The sequence below is a fragment of the Ovis aries genome, chromosome 24 (assembly GCF_016772045.2).
Source record: "Ovis aries strain OAR_USU_Benz2616 breed Rambouillet chromosome 24, ARS-UI_Ramb_v3.0, whole genome shotgun sequence".
Classification (NCBI taxonomy): Eukaryota; Metazoa; Chordata; class Mammalia; order Artiodactyla; family Bovidae; genus Ovis; species Ovis aries.
The window spans coordinates 38324585-38342966 of record NC_056077.1 but is presented as its reverse complement, the minus strand read 5'-3'; the positions used below and the strand labels follow the sequence as shown (position 1 = coordinate 38342966).

At 52.0% G+C, this 18382-nt stretch overlaps 1 long non-coding RNA gene across 1 annotated transcript in view; it reads left to right on the top strand.

Annotated features, from left to right (window-relative positions):
• Window positions 1–2554, top strand: part of LOC106991883 (uncharacterized) — a 49527-nt gene extending 46973 nt beyond the window's left edge. The window contains exon 4 of the long non-coding RNA XR_009598332.1: window positions 1854–2554. This is a non-coding gene — a long non-coding RNA (uncharacterized LOC106991883). The remainder of the gene's footprint in view (window positions 1–1853) is intronic.
• Window positions 2555–18382: the final 15828 nt, after the last annotated feature.

Below are 18382 nucleotides of genomic sequence, written 5' to 3'. Positions count from 1 at the left end.
TTTTTATCTTGAGGGAATGCACCTGATATTTGCAAACAAACCTGGAAAAGTGTCTAAATCTGGGGAAGGTGCTTGGCCAGATCGGATTTCTCATGATTTAAGCAGAAAGTTTAAACTTCTCCTTAAGCCCAGAGCCAAGGACAAAGGACAAAGTGCTGGGCTGCGCCCCAGGATGCAGGCTGAGCCAAGAGACGAGCAGGCAGCAGGGGGAGCAGAGAGGCTCTGAAATGTGCTAACTTGCCCCCGCTGCGAGCAGACAGACGGTGCCTGGGACAGGGCCTGCCTGCCAGCGTCGGCGGGACAAACAGGTCCTGTGCCTGGCAGCTCAGGTTTTGTTTCGGGAGCAAAGGAACAGAAACAGTGTAGACTCGGATGCTGAAAAGAGGAAACGAGAGTGGGATTCCCTGGTTTGTTCCCTCCCTGTCAGTGGAGGGGGTCTTGTCTCCTGGGCTCTTGGGGACCCTCAATGATGTTGACCCCAAAGCTGCTGACTGACCCTCAGGTTGGCAGATCTCCAGATTTCCCCCCAAACTGATGAAAGGAAATCTTGTGCTCAGTTTTTTTCTTGAAGTTCAGTAGTGTTTCTGTATTTTAATTAAAACTTTTTCTGCATTGTGTTAAAATACGTGTGCCATAAAATTGGCCATCCTAACCACTTTCATGTGTACCATTCGGTCGCGTGAAGTTCATTCACGCTGTGCAGTCATCCCTACCATCCATTCCCTTAACACTTGTGTCAATACAGCTGAGACGATCCCTGTTACACACTAACTCCCTTCCCTCCCCTGCCCCGACCCTGCAACCACCATTCCACTTCCTGTCTCTGTGAATTTGACGACTGCAGGTGAATCGCACAGAATTTGTCCTTTTGTGACTGGTTTCTTTCACTCTGCACAATGTCCTCAAAAGTTCATCCATGTTGTGAAAGTGAAACTGAAGTCTCTCAGTCATGTCTGACTCTTTGCGACCCTGTGGACTGTAGCCCACCAGGCTCCTCCGTCCATGGGATTCTCCAGCAAGAATACTGGAGTGGGTTGCCATTTCCTTCTCCAGGGATCTCCCGACCCAGGGATCGAACCCAGGTCTCCAGCATTGCAGGCAGACGCTTTAACCTCTGAGCCACCAGGGAAGCCCATGAAAGCTCATCCGTGTTGTAGCAGGTGTCAGAATTTCCCCAACCCAGGGATCGAACCTGTCTCCGCATCTCCTGTGTTGGAGGCGGGTTCTTTACCAGCTGAACCATTAGGGAAGCCCCAGCACCTCAGTTTTGGGGTGAAGATGTCCTGGAGGAGGGAATGGCAACCCACTCCAGTATAGCACACAGATGCTATCATACTGGATGGCTCAGAGTTAGACCCTCAAAACAAGCTTGTAAACGTTGGTGTTACTCACCTGTTTTACAGATAGAGAAACAAAGTCTCTGAGGGATTAAGTCACCTGCCCCGGGGTCATTGAATTGTATTCCCTTGTTACAGCCTTTTGCTTATTTATTCATCTGCCATGAACTCTTGGGTTGCTTCCCCATTTTAGCTGTTGTGAATAATGCTGCTGTGAATATTGGTGGGAAAATCTCTCTTCAGACCCTGCTTTCAACTTTTTGGCATGTATACCCAGAAGTGAAATTGCTCGATCGTATGGTAATTCTATTTTTAGTTTTTTGAGGAAACATCCTCTTGTTTTCCACAGCAGCGTCATCATTTTACATTCCCAACACAGGGCACCAGGGTTCTAATGTTCCCACACACTCATCAGCACTTGTCATTGTCTTTTTTTTTTTTAATGTAGTAGACACCCTCTGGGTGTGAAGTGGTATCTCATTGAGGTTTTTATTTGCATTTCTCTAATGATTACAGCTGAAACTCCAGGACTTTGGCCACCTCATGCGAAGAGTTGACTCATTGGAAAAGACTCTGATGCTGGGAGGGATTGGGGGCAGGAGGAGAAGGGGACGACAGAGGATGAGATGGCTGGATGGCATCACGGACTCAATGGACGTGAGTCTGAGTGAACTCCGGGAGTTGGTGATGGACAGGGAGGCCTGGCGTGCTGCGATTCATGGGGTCGCAAAGAATCGGACATGACTGAGTGACTGAACTGAACTGAATGATTAGACATATTAAACATCTTTTCCTGTTAACCATTTGTATATCTTCTTTGGAAAAATGTTGACCTGAATCCTTTGCGCATTATTAATCATATCGTTATATGAATGTTAGGACCAAACTGAAGCCAGGACAGGCTCTAAGGGGCAGGCTAGGCCTGAGAAAAGCTGAGGCTCTGGGAACTCCCGCAAGCAGTGTAGCTAGGCCAATCAGAAAGATTCCTGTAGCCCCCCGCCCAGGCCAGACCCGAGCCAATCCAGATAGGGATGCGAGGTTTAAAAGTCCCGCGCGTGCATACGGTTTAACCAATCAGCCATGCTATTACAGAAAAAAAGAACCATCTGTATAAAAGAATATGTGATTCAGAACTCGGGCCCTTGTCGGATTCCACTGTGCTGGATGAAACCTGGGCCCTGGCTCGAGCTAGTAATAAACCCCTTTATGCTTTTGCATTGCTGTGGACGTCTTATTCTCTCAGTTTTGGAGACTCGGACTCTGGGCATAACAATGACGATCTCTGGGTCGGGAAGATCCCCTGGAGGAGGGCATGGCAACCGATTCCAGTATTCTTGCTTGGAGAATCCCCATGGACAGAGGAGCCTGGCGGGCTGCAGTCCGTGGGGTCGGAAAGAGTCAGACACGACTGAGTGACTAAGCACAGCACAGCCATATTGTTTGGGGGATTGTTGAATTGTAGGCGTTCTTTATATGTGTTGGATATTAACCCCTTATCAGACATAAGCTTTAATCTAATATTCCCCATGGGTTACTTTCTCACTCTGCTGATGGTGTCCTTAGATGCACACAGGTTTTAAATTCGGAGATATTCCAATTTATCTATTTTTTCCTTTGCTGCCTGTGGTTTTGCTTAACGTTTAAAAAGCCATTTTCTTGGAAACCCCCATGGTTTTTCTCCTACTGTTCTTAGAAATGTCCTGACACGCATATCATTGTATTTTTCTAGTAAGGTCTTCCTTCCAAGTGATTTGTATGGGTTCTGACTTCAGTGTGTCCTGGGAGGTGGTGTCTGCAGCCTGGCTGTCTGCACCCCGCAGGTGCCCACATCGATCTGGAAATAATGCCCCAGTGACTCACTGTTTGGGGTTAAGGCCCCCTTGGAAAAAGGCAGGCTGTTCCTGGGGTCGTGGCTCTCGGACCTCTTTTAGGCAGAGAGCCCTGGGTGGTAGGCTTCCCCAGGGCTGGGCCTGGTCTCAGCCCTGAGACCAGCCCAGGAGAGAGGTTCAGAGCCCCCACTGTCATCCTGCCCAGCGGCTCCTGTGCTTCCTCGAGGCCCCTCGAGGGACAGGCTGGCGATGAGGCCCAGGGGGAAGGCGGCACTGCCCACGTGGAGAGAGAGCTCCGGAGAGGTCCCCTGGGTCCCTTCTCTGCACTCTTGCCCCTGGACTCCCCGTTCTCCACGTGCACGATCCCTCAGGGGGCCTGGAAATGGCACCGTTTGGTCAGTCTTTTCCATTCTGGCGCTAAGTCATTCTCTGCCGTAGACGATCTATTTTGGACCTCCTTTTTTTTTTTTTGGTCTGGTCTGCTTGCTTCATGCGTGTGGGTCTCCCGTGGGTTCCACATCAGAGATGCTTCATCTCCTGGCTGATTCTCAGAAACAGAGCCAGCCACGTGGGGCGAGCCATTCTCAGGCACAGATGGCGCCGACAGGGGCCAGAGCGGGGGAGGCAGGAGGTGGGCTCTGGTTCTCCACCTGGACCGGCTGTGGGGACAAGGCCATCCTTCAAAATCAGAGGGAGATGACCACACAGCTGCTTTGAAGCCACCCTCCCAGAGCCCTGGATCTCGTGAACACGCCCCACAGCTGCTTTCCATTCCCTGGGCTGAGGTCTGGCAGTCTGTAGACTGATATCTGTTAAATTCAGACGCCTACACATGGGCACCCTCTACCACATGTACGTTGGTACCACTCAGTGATGCTGATCAGTGGCCCGCTGATCTGGGCGGCAGGATTTCAGGGGCACAGGAAGGTGCTCTCTCTGGGTCTGGCCCTGAGCAGCTAGGGAGGGGGTGGTGGTGGGGGTGGAACAGGAGGGCGGGAGAGTCAGCAGGCCCGGGGGCTCTGCTGTACCTGCTCCACAGCCATCGCCCAGGGCCCACGCGCTCCTGGGCGACTCTGCGGCCCCGTGGCTCCCCTGCACTCTACAGTAACTGTTTCAGACTCCCCCTTCTCTCCTCCACCCTCAGATCCCTGCCCCTTACCTCCTCCCAACACCCCCTCAGCCAGTGGCCTCACCTCCCACTTCATAAAGCTCATATCTGATAAGGGGTTATTAGCCAACATATATAATGTTATACACATTGGATATTAACCACCTCTGCGTGGAACCCGCCTGGACTCTGCTGCTTGAGCCTCTGCCCTTCGCTGACTGTAATACATATCCTTTTGCTGTAATAAACCATCACTGTGAGTGTGGTGGCTTTGCTGAGTTCTCCGAGTCCTTCTGGGAAATTATGGAACTTGAGGCGGGCTCTGGTCCCCCTGAACTTGCACTTGCCCTCGCCAAAGTTTGCTAGCATCCTATTTAGCCCATGTAGGTGCCCGTGTCACACGGCATCTGCTCCCTTCTGGGGGTCCTCTTGGGGTCCCCTAAAGGCTCAGGTCCTTCCCTAGCCTTGGCCCTTTGAGCGGCTGCTTTAGCTCCTGGGGTTCTTGGAGACCGTCTGGGATGTGGTCAGCGTGCACCCTCTCAAATTTGTTTATCTATTTATTTATTTTTGGCTGCACTGGGTCTTCGTTGCCGACCGTGGGCTTTCTCTCGTTGCGGTGAGCGGGAGCTGCTCTCTATTTGCAGCGGTCGGGCTGCTCATCGCAGCGGCTTCTCCTGCTGCAGAGCGCAGGCCTAGGACGTGTGGGCTCAGTAGCTGCGGCGCATGGCCTTAGTTGCTCTGCTGCATGGGGGGGTCTTCCAGGATCAGGGATCGAAGCCGTATCCTCTGCGCCGTTGGCAGGTGGATTCTAAAGCACTGGAAGAAGCCCAAGGATGAAATCTTGATGCAGGAAAGTGCTCAGCTGGCCAGGCCACTCCTTGAAGGGGTGAGAGATTAAAAACAGGCCACCCGTCCAAAAGTAGGAGAAGGGCAAAATAAATGATGATACATAGACCAGATGGGATGTTAAAAACTCTTAAAAATAACCGCCACGGGGGCTGCAGCCGTGTATGCAGAATGTCCGCAACATTAAAGTGAAGCAGGCAGGATCCAGAAGTGTCTCTGTGTTGACTCCAGCTGTGTAAAGACAGACCCGCAGGTGAGCGAAGGCCGACGCTGGTGCGGAGGATTTTTGCTTGTTCTTCCCTTTGTTGGGTGACAATGCAGCTGATTCAGCTTGAGAGGCAGAGTGAGGACGGAGCCTCACAGGAGGGAGACTCTCCTCTGCCTCTTGCCTCTGCCTCTGCTCTGAAGAGCCGTCAGGGAGCACGCCTCGGTCTTTTCCAAGGCGCTCTGCATGCAAGGGCGCTGGGCTCCTTCGCGGGGGTTATACCGGCACGTTCCCAGGTCCAGGCTGCCATTTGTACCTGCCTTTCCTCCAGCGGGAAACGTGTCCCAGCTAATTTCAAGGCTCGTGGATTTTCTTTGGTGGTTGTTGGTGATGGTTTTTATTAAGGTAAAATATATCTAACATAATATTTACCATCTTAGCCGTTTATTAAGAGTACAGTTCAACGGCATTAAAGGCATTCACACTGCCGTGCAGCCATCCCTGCCATCGTCTCCGGAACTTTTCCATCTTCCTAAACGGGAACTTTGCTTCCACTGAACGGCGACCCCCCGTCATCCCTTCCTCCACCCCCTGGCAACCTCCTCCTGCTTTCTGTCTCTTGAATGTGACTATTGGAGGAAGCTCATGTCCGTGGAATCATATTAATACATCATTTGCCCTTTTGTGACTGGCTTGTTTCACTGAGCCCAAGGTCCTCAAGGCTCATCCATACTACAGCAGGTGTCAGAATTTTCTTCCTTTTGAGGCTGGGACTTCCCTAGCCATCCAGTGGTTAGGACTCCACACTTCCATTGCAGGAGGTGTGGGTTTGATTCCTGCTTGGGGAACTGAGATACTGTATGCAGGTGGCCAAAAAAAAGAAAGCAACAAATGTTTTTAAAAAAGGGGATTCCCTGGTGGTCCAGTGGTTAGGACTCCACACTTCCACTACTGAGGGCCCGGGTTCAATCTCTGGTTGGTGAACCAAGATCCTGCAAGTCGAGCAGCAAAAAAGAAGAGGAAGAATTTTCTTCCTTTTGAGGCTGAGTAACATTCCACGGCATGGATGGACCCCGCTTTGCTTACTCCTTCTCCTAGCTTTGAGCCTCCCTGAACTCCCACACCTCATGGGTCCATCAGCATCACGAATGCCATTAAGCACACGGGGTGACCAACCACCGTGGATGTGTCTGCTTCAGGCATCTCCCCTGTTCACACACCTGCTCCATTGTTCCATCTGACTCCACCCACAAACAAGTGCAAGGAGAAAACTATTCAGAGTTTCAAGAGTGAGAGCAGAGCATGAAGCTGAATGTGGGGCTCCTCTGAGCATGGGGTCCTGCCAGAAGCACGTGTCACTCGCCCAGGAAGCTGGTCCTGTTCTGCTGACTCTGCTGGCAGATTATGAACGCAGTGAGGAAGGAGACGGGCTGGGAGGAAGGCGACAAGCAGAGGTGACAAGGAGTGTGGTCAGGGGCATTCATTCTGATGACACTGTGGGCACTTGGAGAAAACTGGTGGTATGCAGGGCGGCAGCCTGTCCTGCTCCCCACAGGTCTGTGCAAAAGGAGAAGCTGCAGGATGAGTTTTCAAATGTCCACCTAGGGATGCAGTTCAGAGGTCAGTCACAGTTAGCAATGAGCCACCTCTCACCTCCCTGAGGAGAAGTCAGGAAGGCATCAAACTGAAAAACGGAAAGGATAACAACACTAAGTCCTGTTGCAGACATGGGGAAATGGGAACTCGCACCCTGCCGGTGGGAACAGAGACTGCCTCACTCACAAAAAGGCCTAGTGACTGGAGGCTGCTCATCTCTCACCACCCAGGACTTGTGTTTCTAGACATATTCCAGAGAGGATGTCTTGCATGGGTCACTGGGCACAGAGTGCAAAGATACTCACTATAGCACTGTTTGTAAAAGCCCCCAAATTGGAAGGAACAGAAATGGCCATACTTAAGCAAAGCAAACATGGATGTGTTAAAACGAAGAACGTTCAGGCAGTTAAAAGGAACAGCTATCAAGAATAAATCTCAACATGCTGGGTGAAAAAGCAGTAACAAGACTGTTCAGCGTGAAAAGGTACATTTGGACACAAAAGACAATGCTGTCCATTGTTTATGGATACTACTGAGGTCGCTCAAGCAGAAAAGCCCGGGCAGGAAGGATACAGGCGACTTCAGGTTAGGGCTGGCCTCCAAGCAGAGGAACATGAGCTCCAGGAGAGAGGCAAAGGGGATATCTTGAAAGTTGGAAACGTTAACACATATTTATTCTGGGTGGAGGGTTCATGAGTGTTCATTTCACTCCATGTAGTTGTCTGTACGTTTGAATAGTTCCATAATTAGTGATAAGAAGAAGAAAAAAAGCAGCCCTAAAAATGTTTCCCTTTGTGTTTTCCACTCCTCCTCAGTCCCTGCCTTTTAAAGACAGGGACTCCGAGGCCTGGGGGTGGGGCGACAGAACTGGGGGCGATGAGGGGAGGGGATTTTAACAGGAGGGTGGCAGACAGTTGAGACCAGCCTGCTTCCTTCGCGGATCCAGTGGGGCTCCGCTCCGCCCGGCTGTATCCATGGCAACCAGGGCCTTGCGGCGGCTGGACCAGTCGGCGAGTCGGGCTCCCGCGCGCCACCTGGTGGCCCTTCTGATGGCGTGCCCTGTGAGGGGTCCTCAGGTGTGAGTCAGAGGGGCCGCACTGAAGGGCTCTCCTTAAATACAAAGAGCAGCGTTTCCCTGTCGTAGCAGGTTCCTTGCCCTTAGGGCAGTGGCAGTGCATTTCAGAAACTGCTTTCAGGAGACTTCCACTACAGCCATTCACCACGAAGGGCTTTCCAGGCGTTAGCCTGGCGCCCTATGCTGCTCGGGGCATTTATGGGTGTGTCTCTTCAGGGGGACCCCAGGGCCCACGGTTACAGGTTCCTTGGAGACCCTGAGAGAGGAAAAGTCTTTAGGACATGCCTGTGTGGACTTATATATGCACATGACTCTTCTTTTATATGGGTTTTATAAACTTGTTTTTCTTTGAATTTGTAGAAAGTGTGGAAAGTCACCTCACCACCTACCTATAACCAGAGGTGACATTTAAACCTTTATCCTTCCAGTTTCCCTCTGTTCCATTCATTTTTGAAGGGCCGGTTTCTTACAAAAGTGGAAATTCACAGCTGTCAAGTGAATTTTCGCCAGGGCTATGGAGATGGGGACACTCGGGTAACAAGGCCAGCTCCTTTGCTTAACTGCCACCTCAGGCAAAGGAATGAATTTCTCTATACCTCAGTCTTCTAACCTGTAAATTGGGAATATTAGCTGTGCCTACCTCATAGGGTCATTGGGGAAATTTCAATAACATGATGCATATGAAGCACTTAGCACAGTGCTGAATACATAGTAAGCAACAGAACCTCAGCCATCACCAAAATCACAGCAAAGCATCAGTTCAGCTCAGTCGCTCAGTTGTGTCCAACTCTTTGCGACCCCATGAATCGCAGCACGCCAGGCCTCCCTGTCCATCACCAACTCCCGGAGTTCACTCAAACTCATGTCCATTAAGTTGGTGATGCCATCCAGCCATCTCATCCTCTGTCATCCCCTTCTTCTCCTGCCCCCAATCCCTCCCAGTATCAGGGTCTTTTCCAATGAGTCAACTCTTCGCATGAGGTGGCCAAAGTACTGGAGTTTCAGCTTTAGCATCAGTCCTTCCAATGAACACTCAGGACTGATCTCCTTTAGGATGGACTGGTTGGATCTCCTTGCAGTCCAAGGGACTCTCAAGAGTCTTCTCCAGCACCACAGTTCAAAAGCATCACTTCTTCAGCGCTCAGCTTTCTTCACAGTCCAACTCTCACATCCATACATGACCACTGGAAAAACCATAGCCTTGACCAGAAGGACATTTGTTGGCAAAGTAATGTCTCTGCTTTTTAATATGCATGATGTTATTATAATATTTTGCTTTCCACTTTTTTCATTTAATACAGCATGAGCATGTCCCTTAGTTTTTCTCTTTCCATGTAGGCCAATATATATTTTCTATTATCTCCAATAGATACATCCAGTAACTTACCTTTTTTTTTTGGCCTTGCCACCTGCCTTGTGGGATCTTAGTTCCCCAAGCAGGGATCAAACCCATGCCCCTGCAGTCAACGTGCAGAGTTCCAACTGCTGGACCTCCAGGGAAATTCCTCCCATAACTTATTTGACCTCTTTTCAAGTAGATCCTGACTTTTCCTTTTTTACAAACAACTCCACAGAGTATAGAATATATTCCTTATTAGTTGCTTCCTTTATTGATAATTCGTTCCCTTTTATGCTCAGAAAGACCTTCCCCTCCCCAGGATCAGATAAACATTTTCTACTAAATGTCTTGTTTCTTTATGGCTTTTAATTAAACTCTTCAATCCATCTGGAATGTATTTCAATACCATAAAGTAGGAGCTAAGAAGTCTAATTTTGTTCTCATTTACAATAACCTAACCATTTGTCCCAGCATCATTAATCAAAGCAACCAACCCTTCCACATTAATCTGTGAGACCACCTTTAGATTCTGCTAAACGGAGTAGATTCTAAACTTACCTCCATGTTGGCTCTCTGTTGGGCTCATTGCTCTGGCTCCCAGACATGTGGGCTGGATGGTCACGGCCCTGTGGGTCACAAGGCATCACTTTGTTGAGTCCCATGGACTCCACCTCACAGCGCTGGCCACATGTGACAAACAGGAGCAGCCAAGCCTTGGGCCCTTCTCCAGGCTGCGTTGACCACCTTCACTCCCTTTTCCCCACTATGAACAATCCTATATTCCTATTAAGCCCAGAACTCAGCTCCTCCACGCCCAGCCGCATCCCTCCACGGTCATATCTGTACATAGAATTGTCCCGGCACGCGTGTATTCAGCCTCCTCACATGCAACAGATTGTGTTTTCCGAACATGGCCTCACCGATGTATTTATTCATCCTCCGTGCTCTTCTTACAGAACCCGACTGACTTGCCTCCCCTGAGAAGTGGAGTCAGTTGCCGTCGCTGGGAATCTGTACCCGGCGCTGCCCCGTTCAGCAGAGCAGCACAGGCAGAGGGAGGCTGTGTGATTTCTGGGACAAGGTCACAGAACGGATGCAGCTTCTCCTTCGTCTTTTTCTTCCTTCTCTCCCCTCCTCCCCTCCCCGCTCCTTCTCTCTTTCTCCCTTTCTCTCAGCACTTGCCTTCAGAATCCACTCCCTATTTTTGCAGGAAGCCCAGGCCTCCTGAAGAGGCTGGGTGTAGGTGTTCCAGCCCGCAGCCCCACTCCCCTCAGAGTCCAGCGGCTCCAGCCAGTATCAGTGGCCTGACACGTGAGTGGATGAGATGCTTTGGGTACCTGGCCTTCCAGAATTCCAGCTCAGGACGCAAACATTAAAAAGCACAGAAAATGTGAGGAACGGAGGATGGAGAATTACTGATTAATAGGGGCGAAGTTTCTGTCTGGGATAATGAAAAAGTTCTGGAAATACCAGTGATGGTTGTACAAACACCGTGAACGTACCTAAGGCCACTGAACTGTATCACTTATGATGGTCAAAATGATAAGTTTTATGTTATTTATATTTTGTCACAATAAAAGTAGACACCATACGTATCAACGGTGTGAAACTGGGCAAGTTACATGATCTCTCTGGATCTCAGTTTCCCGAACCATAAACATGGGCATAACAGAAGTTATTTCAAGGAGTTGTTGTGAGGATTTAACAAGATAAATGCATAATAAATCATTAGCAAAGGCTTGGCAAGCCTTTAGGGTTCAAGAAATATCGACTCATTCACTGTTCATAACAGCCCTATAAAGTAGGTATATAGTATCAGTCTTACAATCTCCGTCTCACCAATGGAAAAAGTGAACCGTGGGGAGATCAGGCAGACCTGCCCAGGAGTACACAGTTAGTGAGGGGTTAGCCCATGTCTCCTTGCCAGGGCTGTCAGCAGTCCACAGACTGGGCAGCTTAAACAACACAAGTTAATCTTCTCACAGTTCCGGGGGGAAGAAGTCCAAGACGAGGGTGTCGACAGGGTGGGTTTCTTCCAGGCCTCTCTCCTTGGCTTAGAGATGGCCGTCTCCCCCGTGTCTCCACCTGGTATTCCCCCGTGCTTCTCTGTCTTCTAATTATAAGCAATGAGTCACAAGAGTTTGGGACCCACCCATATGACCTCATTTAATTGAATCACCTCTTTAGAGGCCCCGTCTCCAACTAGAGTCACATTCTAAAGTCCTGGGGCTTGAGACTTCAGCCCATGAATTTGGAGGAGACTCCAGCATTCTTGCCTGGGGAATCCCAGGGACAGAGGAGCCTTGCAGGGCCACAGTCCACGAGGTCCCAAGAGTCGGACACCTCTGAATGACTTCAACAACGCAACAACAGTTGAGCCCATAACAGTCCCCTTCCTGTTATCTTGGGGTTCTCATTCTGAACGAAGTGGAAGGGTAGGGACCTGGGTGCCAGCATCTCCTGTTTCTAGGGTTCCGTGCCTCCGTTTCTAGGGTTTCCAGGAGGAAACGCACGGTTGGGAACGTGCACTTGGGGAGGACTGTCTGTTTCACGGGAGGTGAGGCTGACCTGCCTCCACAGCCTCCCTCATCGCCTTGGCAGGACTAGAAAGTGCTGGGAGAGCTGTGCCGAGTGACAGTCTTTCAGACAGGTTCAGGCCGGCAGCGTTCAGCTCTATACAAAGACCTGGGAGAAGGGAAAGAGTATCTTTCTGTTAGCTAAGTGGAAAAGAACAGACTTTCAATTAATGACTCCCTGGGGGCTGCGGGGGTGAGGACTGGTAGGGAGGTGGCTAGACAATACAAATTTCCATCCTCAGTGGCTGTGAAATCCGCCGGGGTGTCCTAGCAGAGGAAAGACAGACATCAAGTAAAAATAAATAAGCAAGATGATTTCAGACAATGACAGGAGCGGCTGTGAAGAGAGCAAAGCCGTGTGATGGGATCGGGGGTGATGGGAGGTGCCCCGTTTCTGTAGGATGGTCTGGAGGGCCTGTGAGAACAGGTGGCCTTCGAGCAGAGGCTGGAAAGAGGAGGACTGAGTGGAGGAAAGGCCTGGGGCTGAGTTGCCCTGCCTCGGCACTGTGGACATTGGGGCAGGAGAGCTCTCGGCAGTGGGGGCGTCCTGTGCCCTGTGGGGTGATGAGGAGCACCCTCCTCCCCGCCTCTGCACCAAGTCTTGGAAACCAGAAATGCCTCTAGACATAGTCAAATATCCCCTGAGGGTGAAATCGCCCCTGTGGAGATCCACCGACCCAGAGGAACGGCGTTCTGGGAAGAGGGAACAATCAACATGAAGGTTCCCGAGGTGGGAACAAACTCAGCAGGTTTTCTGGGAACAGAACTTTCCGGAAGTGGAAGTTTTCAAGGAAGTGCCAGTTCAGGGGTGGAGTCCAGGGAGGGAGAGGTGGCTGGAGAGGCACGCAGGGGCCTGATGCCATGGGACAGGGGCCTCGCGATCCCCCCCAGGGTGGGGACGGGGAGCAGGTCGGAGGGCAAGCGCGTGAGCGTCCTGGGTCTGCTGTAATAGAGCACACGGACTCGGTGGCTTAAGGAACAGAAATACATTCTCTTATTCTGGAGTGCGTATGTGCGTGCTCAGTTGCTTCAGCTGTGTCCGACTCTTTGCGACAACACGGGCTGGAGCCCACCACGCACCTCTGTCCGTGGGATTCTCCAGGCAAGAATGCTGGAGTGGGTTGCCATTTCCTCCTCCAGGGAGATCTTCCTGACCCAGGGATTGAACCCAGGCTTCCTGCACTGCAGGTAGACTCTTTACCATCAGAGCCACCAGGGATTGGCAGGCCACCTGGGAAGCCGTATTCGGGAGGCAAGAGTCCGACATCAAGGTGTCAGCGGGGCCAGGCTCCTCCCTGTCTCTTCCAGCTTCGCCTGGCCCCAGGCCTTCCTTGGCTGTGTTACGTGACCTGCTTCTCCGGGTGTCTCTGTGTCCTGACCAGGTCAATGGAGGTTGGATCCACCCTCAACCCAGCGTGATTTCTGCCAGAGATGCTTAAGTGACGACATCCACAGGGACCCTGTGTCCTGTTGTGCCCAAAGTCCGAGTCCCCAAAACTGAGAGAATAAGACGTCCACAGCAATGCAAAAGCATAAAGGGGTTTATTGCTAGCTCGAGCTAGGGCCCAGGTCTCATCCAGCACAGTGGAATCAGACAAGAGCCCTGAGCTCTGAATCACATCTACTTTTATACAGACGGGTCTTTGTTTCTGTAACAGCATGGCTGATTGGCTAAACCGTAGGGGCGTGGGACTATTAAACCTCGCATCCCTATCCGGATTGGCTCGGGTCTGGTGCAGACGGGGGCTACGGGGATTTTTCTGATAGGTCGAGCTACACTGCCTGCGGGAGTTTCCAGTGCCTCAGCTTTTCTAGAGACTAAACCTCAGGCCTGGCCTGCCCCTTAGAGCCTGTCCTGGCTCCAGTTTGGTCCTAACAGCCCAAGTCAAGGCCTAACCTGAGGCTCCACGTGGATGTGAATTTGGCGGGGAACACTACTGAACCCACCCCAGCAGGCAAGGAGGAGGCAGCGGGTGCTGCCTCCATCGTCCCAGGCAAGAAGTGGTGGGGCCTGGGCCAGGGGGCACCGGGGAGCCTCGGTCAGACTGGGCTGCACACACAGCGGACCCGCTGGCCGTGCAGTGGGGGGGCTCCCAGGCCGAGCCGTGCCCCCAGCGTCCCCCCCATCACAGGCGGATCCAGGCCACCCCAGCCTGGTGCTGTTTGGGGCTCCCCCGCTCTCTCTCCAGCACTCCGGTTGCTCTTAGGCTCAGGAGTTTCTGAGAAAGCACCATTTAGCCCCTGGCTCCGGCCTTCCCCTTGAAGCGCTCAAGTGAACATTCTTCAGGAACGGAGGTTAGGAGCCCTGATCTCCGAGCCCAGGGCTACACAGAAGAATGTCGCTGGTTTCGGGGCCTGCCCTCAGCAGCACCGGGCTGGGCTTATTTTTCAGGTTTAGGTCAATGGAGGGTTTTTGTTTTCTTCAGGAACAAAACCCAGGGCGCTGGGTCTCGTCCTACTGGGAGACATGGGGCATCCTGGCAGATGGGCCCAGGTGTTCTGGGCGTGTCTCACCCCGCCTCCCCCGGCGCCCTCCCCCACCCCCCGTGCCCTTCCCCCTCTCCGCCGCCTCCTCGCCCCCTCCCCCCTGGAGGTGGGGCAGGACCCCTCCAAGAAGGAATGTTCCACCTAGGGAAGCCCAGCTCCCACTCGAGGGCCCCCCTGTGGAGGTGGGGAGTGGGGGCCGAGGGCAGGCGGGTCTCAGGGTGAAAGGGAGGCATTGAGAGATCAGGGGTGGGGAGCAGAGGCGAATGGGCAGGGGCAGGAGGAGGGGCTTGTCCCGATGGTCCCTGGACTGGGGGTGTACCCGCCACTCAGCCCACAAATCGAGCAGCCCCCAGGACTTGCCTGAGGCAGGCGGAAAGCCCAGGGCTCTGCCCGCACAGAACTGCGGCTCAGAGCGCGAATTCTTGGATGCAGACAATTCACCTGCTCCCCTGCCACCTCGCCCTTCCATGGCACTCACCGCTCGTGGGGGCACAGGAGTGTTACTGCCCACGCCTTCCAGTGAAACTCAGCACGCAAACCGGCAATGGGCAGACCGCAGGTGACAGGAGATCTCTGACCACCACCCCTGCAGCCCCCAGCGCCAGCCAGTGGGGACTCAGCCGAGAACTGCCCCTTCCTGACTGTGTGTGCCCGCTCCTAGCTAGGACCGCGCAGAGCCACCACACAGCTGCCCTGGCCTGGCACGGGGCGGCTGGCTGCTCACCCCCGGGCCGACAGCCTCCTGGAAGGGCAGACCTGCAGCCTCTCCCTGCTCCCACCCGGGATAAGGAGGCAGCATCTCCGGCATCTCGTGGTTTGTACCTTTTCCATGAGGTCCACGAAGTTGTTGTTTTTTCTTTCCTTCTCTTTTTATGAAGATGAAATCCACACAACACGAAACTATTTTAAAGAGAACAATTCAGCGGCATTTAGTACATTCGCAATGTTGTACAAACACCACCTCAGTCTAGTTTCAAAACATTTTCACGGTCCCCGAAGGCCCACCCATAATCTCCCCCCAGCCCCTGGGGCTGGGTGGGCCAAGTTCATGTGATGCTGACCAGATTATCTTTATTTATTTGGCTCTGCCAGGTCTCTGCCGCCACGTGCAGGATCTAGTTCCCTGACCAGGGATCGAACCCTGGCCCCCCTGCATTGGGAGTGTGGAGTCTTAGCCACTGGACCACCAGGGAAGACCCCTGCTCAGATTATGTTTAACACTCCCCTTCTCTAGAAGACAAAATTGTCTTCAGTGATAATTATGGAAAGACGATTATTTTCTAGATTTGTTCCTTGCTTTTCAAGCCATCAACGATTTAGGAAAGAATTCATTTCTATTTTTGAAAATGTGATCCCAAATCAGTAAACTATTTCACATGTGAACTAAATGTTAACACTTAATAAAAACATCACACCTTGCAGTTCACACTCTGTTTCACGGTTCTAAAACGAAATGCAAATCCCCAGGTGGCCACGTGAGAGGACAGAACTGAAGAAACTCAAGTTCTGGGTCTGGTCTTTATAATCTCTGTCCCTGAAAGATGAAGAAACACCGCAGGCGTGAGAGACACAAACGATACCAAAAGTTGGCTCTAACAGCTCTGCACCGCTCCAGAGTGGTCTGTGCCTGGTGGGACCAGCTGCCTACATGTGAGCTCTGCGTTAACCTCCATGGAGAGCGCAGTGCTCGTAAATAAAGAAGTGGGGGACATCCCTGGCCACCCAGTGGCTAAGACTCCGAGCTCCCAACATGGAGGACCCGGGTTTGATGTCTGGTCAGGAAACTAAATCCCACATGCTGCAACTAAGAGTTCTCGTGCAGAAACAAAGACTGAAGATCCTGAGTGCCGCAACTAACACCCAGCGTGGCCAAATAAATAAACCAATCTTTTTTAAAAAAGAAATAAAGATATGCAAATTTGAATTTACATCTATGTTTTTAAAACCCAACAGTAACTGCAGCAAATTGAACAAAAAGTAAACCAACCATAATCCTTTTTCTTCCCAAAGAGGAGTATTTCATCATTGACATCACTGAGAGTTGTTGGCACAAGGTGATCAGAAAAATCAGATGAACGTTGGACCAAGCTTATTATTATTATTAAATCCTCAGCAGATAATGCCCTTCCTCCTTGCCTGCAGTTGGGGCGGGTGGTCTGCTCCTCCAGCACCGCCCTAGTTTCCCACTGGCCTGGGGCTCCTGAGGGAAAGATGGAAACAGCTTTCCAATCCCTCCCTGGACATGGAGGGGAAGCCCACAGCCCTGCTGGGGGGTGGTTGTCCCCATGTATATTGAGGAGAGCCTACACTTTGCAAAAGAAAGGGAAAAGACAGGAGAAATCAATGCTGAAGCAGGCAGGGATCGCCTCTGAATATACATACAGACCTGAGTATACATTCAGATGCTGAAGCTGAAGCGCCCATGCTTTGGCCATCTGATGGGAAGAGCCAACTCATTAGAAAAGACCCTGATGCTGGGAAAGATTGAAGGCAGGAGGAGAAGGGGACGACAGAGGATGAGAGCTGGATGGCATCACCGACTCAACGGACGTGAATTTGAGCGAGCTCTGGGAGATGGTGAAGGACAGGGAAGCCTGGCGTGCTGCAGCCCACGGGGTTGCAAAGTTGGACACGACTGAGCGACTGAATGAGAAATACATACGTGTGGCCACACCACACGACAAGGACAGAGCTCCGAGCCCTGCCTCTGCCACACCCAGCCCAGAGCCATCAGGACTTGACCAGCTGCCAGTTTCTCGTGCTCACTCAGCGTACCGTGATGTTCATTCTGTGATGAATGTGGGTCGAATCATCACGTCAAACACCTTAAACTTGGTGAAGTGTGTCAACTGTATCTCAGTAAACCTGGAAGATAAAAGCACTTTGGGTGCCTGAATGCATCATGGTATCCTGGGTTGGCCCCAGGAACAGAAGAGAGGACATCCGTGGGACAGCTGGTGAAATGTGAATAACGCCTGAGTTCTAGAAGTCAAGCTGGTACCACATGGCCCCAGTGAAAGTGAAGTTGCTCAGTCGTGACCTACTCTTTGTGACCCCATGGACTGTAGCCTACCAGGCTCCTTCCTCCATGGGATTCTCCAGGCAAGAGTACTGGAGCGGGTTGCCATTTCCTTCCCCAAGGGATCTTCCTGACCTCGGGATCAAACCTGGGTCTCCTGCATTCCAGGCAGATGCTTTAACCTCTGAGCCACCAGGGAAGCCCCAAGGCCCTGCCATTAGCCACATTCCTAGACTGCCTGGTGTGGCCCAAGGCCTCCAGGTGAGTGAAGACACTCTTATCATCAGCACAGACATTCCCCGGATTACAGGTCACTGCCTAGGATCCAAGGGCAAAGGCCAGACCTCTTTGTGGATGAGATCAGTCCTTTACTATCTATGGACTGTTTAGCATAACGCTGACTTTGGAGGCTTTGAAATCACCACTGCCTTTCAGCGAAGCCAAGAAGGGGCCAGGGAGGCAGGTCTGAAAAGCCCCAGTTGAGTTCCCCAGAAACACTGGGGCACCCTGTTCATGGTCCTCCCGTCAGTCTTCCTTGAACTTGCCCATCAGTGGCTCCCTGGGCGTCTGGGAGCCTTTCCAAACAAGAATGGAAGGAGCGGGACTTCCCGACGGTTCAGTGGTTACTCGGTGCTGCCAGTGCAGGGGTATGAGTCTGATCCCTGGTCACTGAAGCAGATCCCACGTGTGAACGTGTTAGTCGCTCAGTCGTGTCCCACTCTTTGCGATCCCATGGACGGTGGCCCGCCAGGCTCCTCTCTCCGTGGAATTTTCGAGGCAAGGATACTGGAGTGGGTAGCCATCTCCTTCTCCAGGGGATCTTTCTACCCCACATCGTGGGGGGTACTGTACCCCCCAATGCCATTCACATCTGAGCCCTTACGTCGTCTCCACAGCTCAGCCCACGTCCCGCCCGGGGTCAGCTCTCCCCTGGAGGAACGCACAGCCTGCCAGCTGGTTCCCTC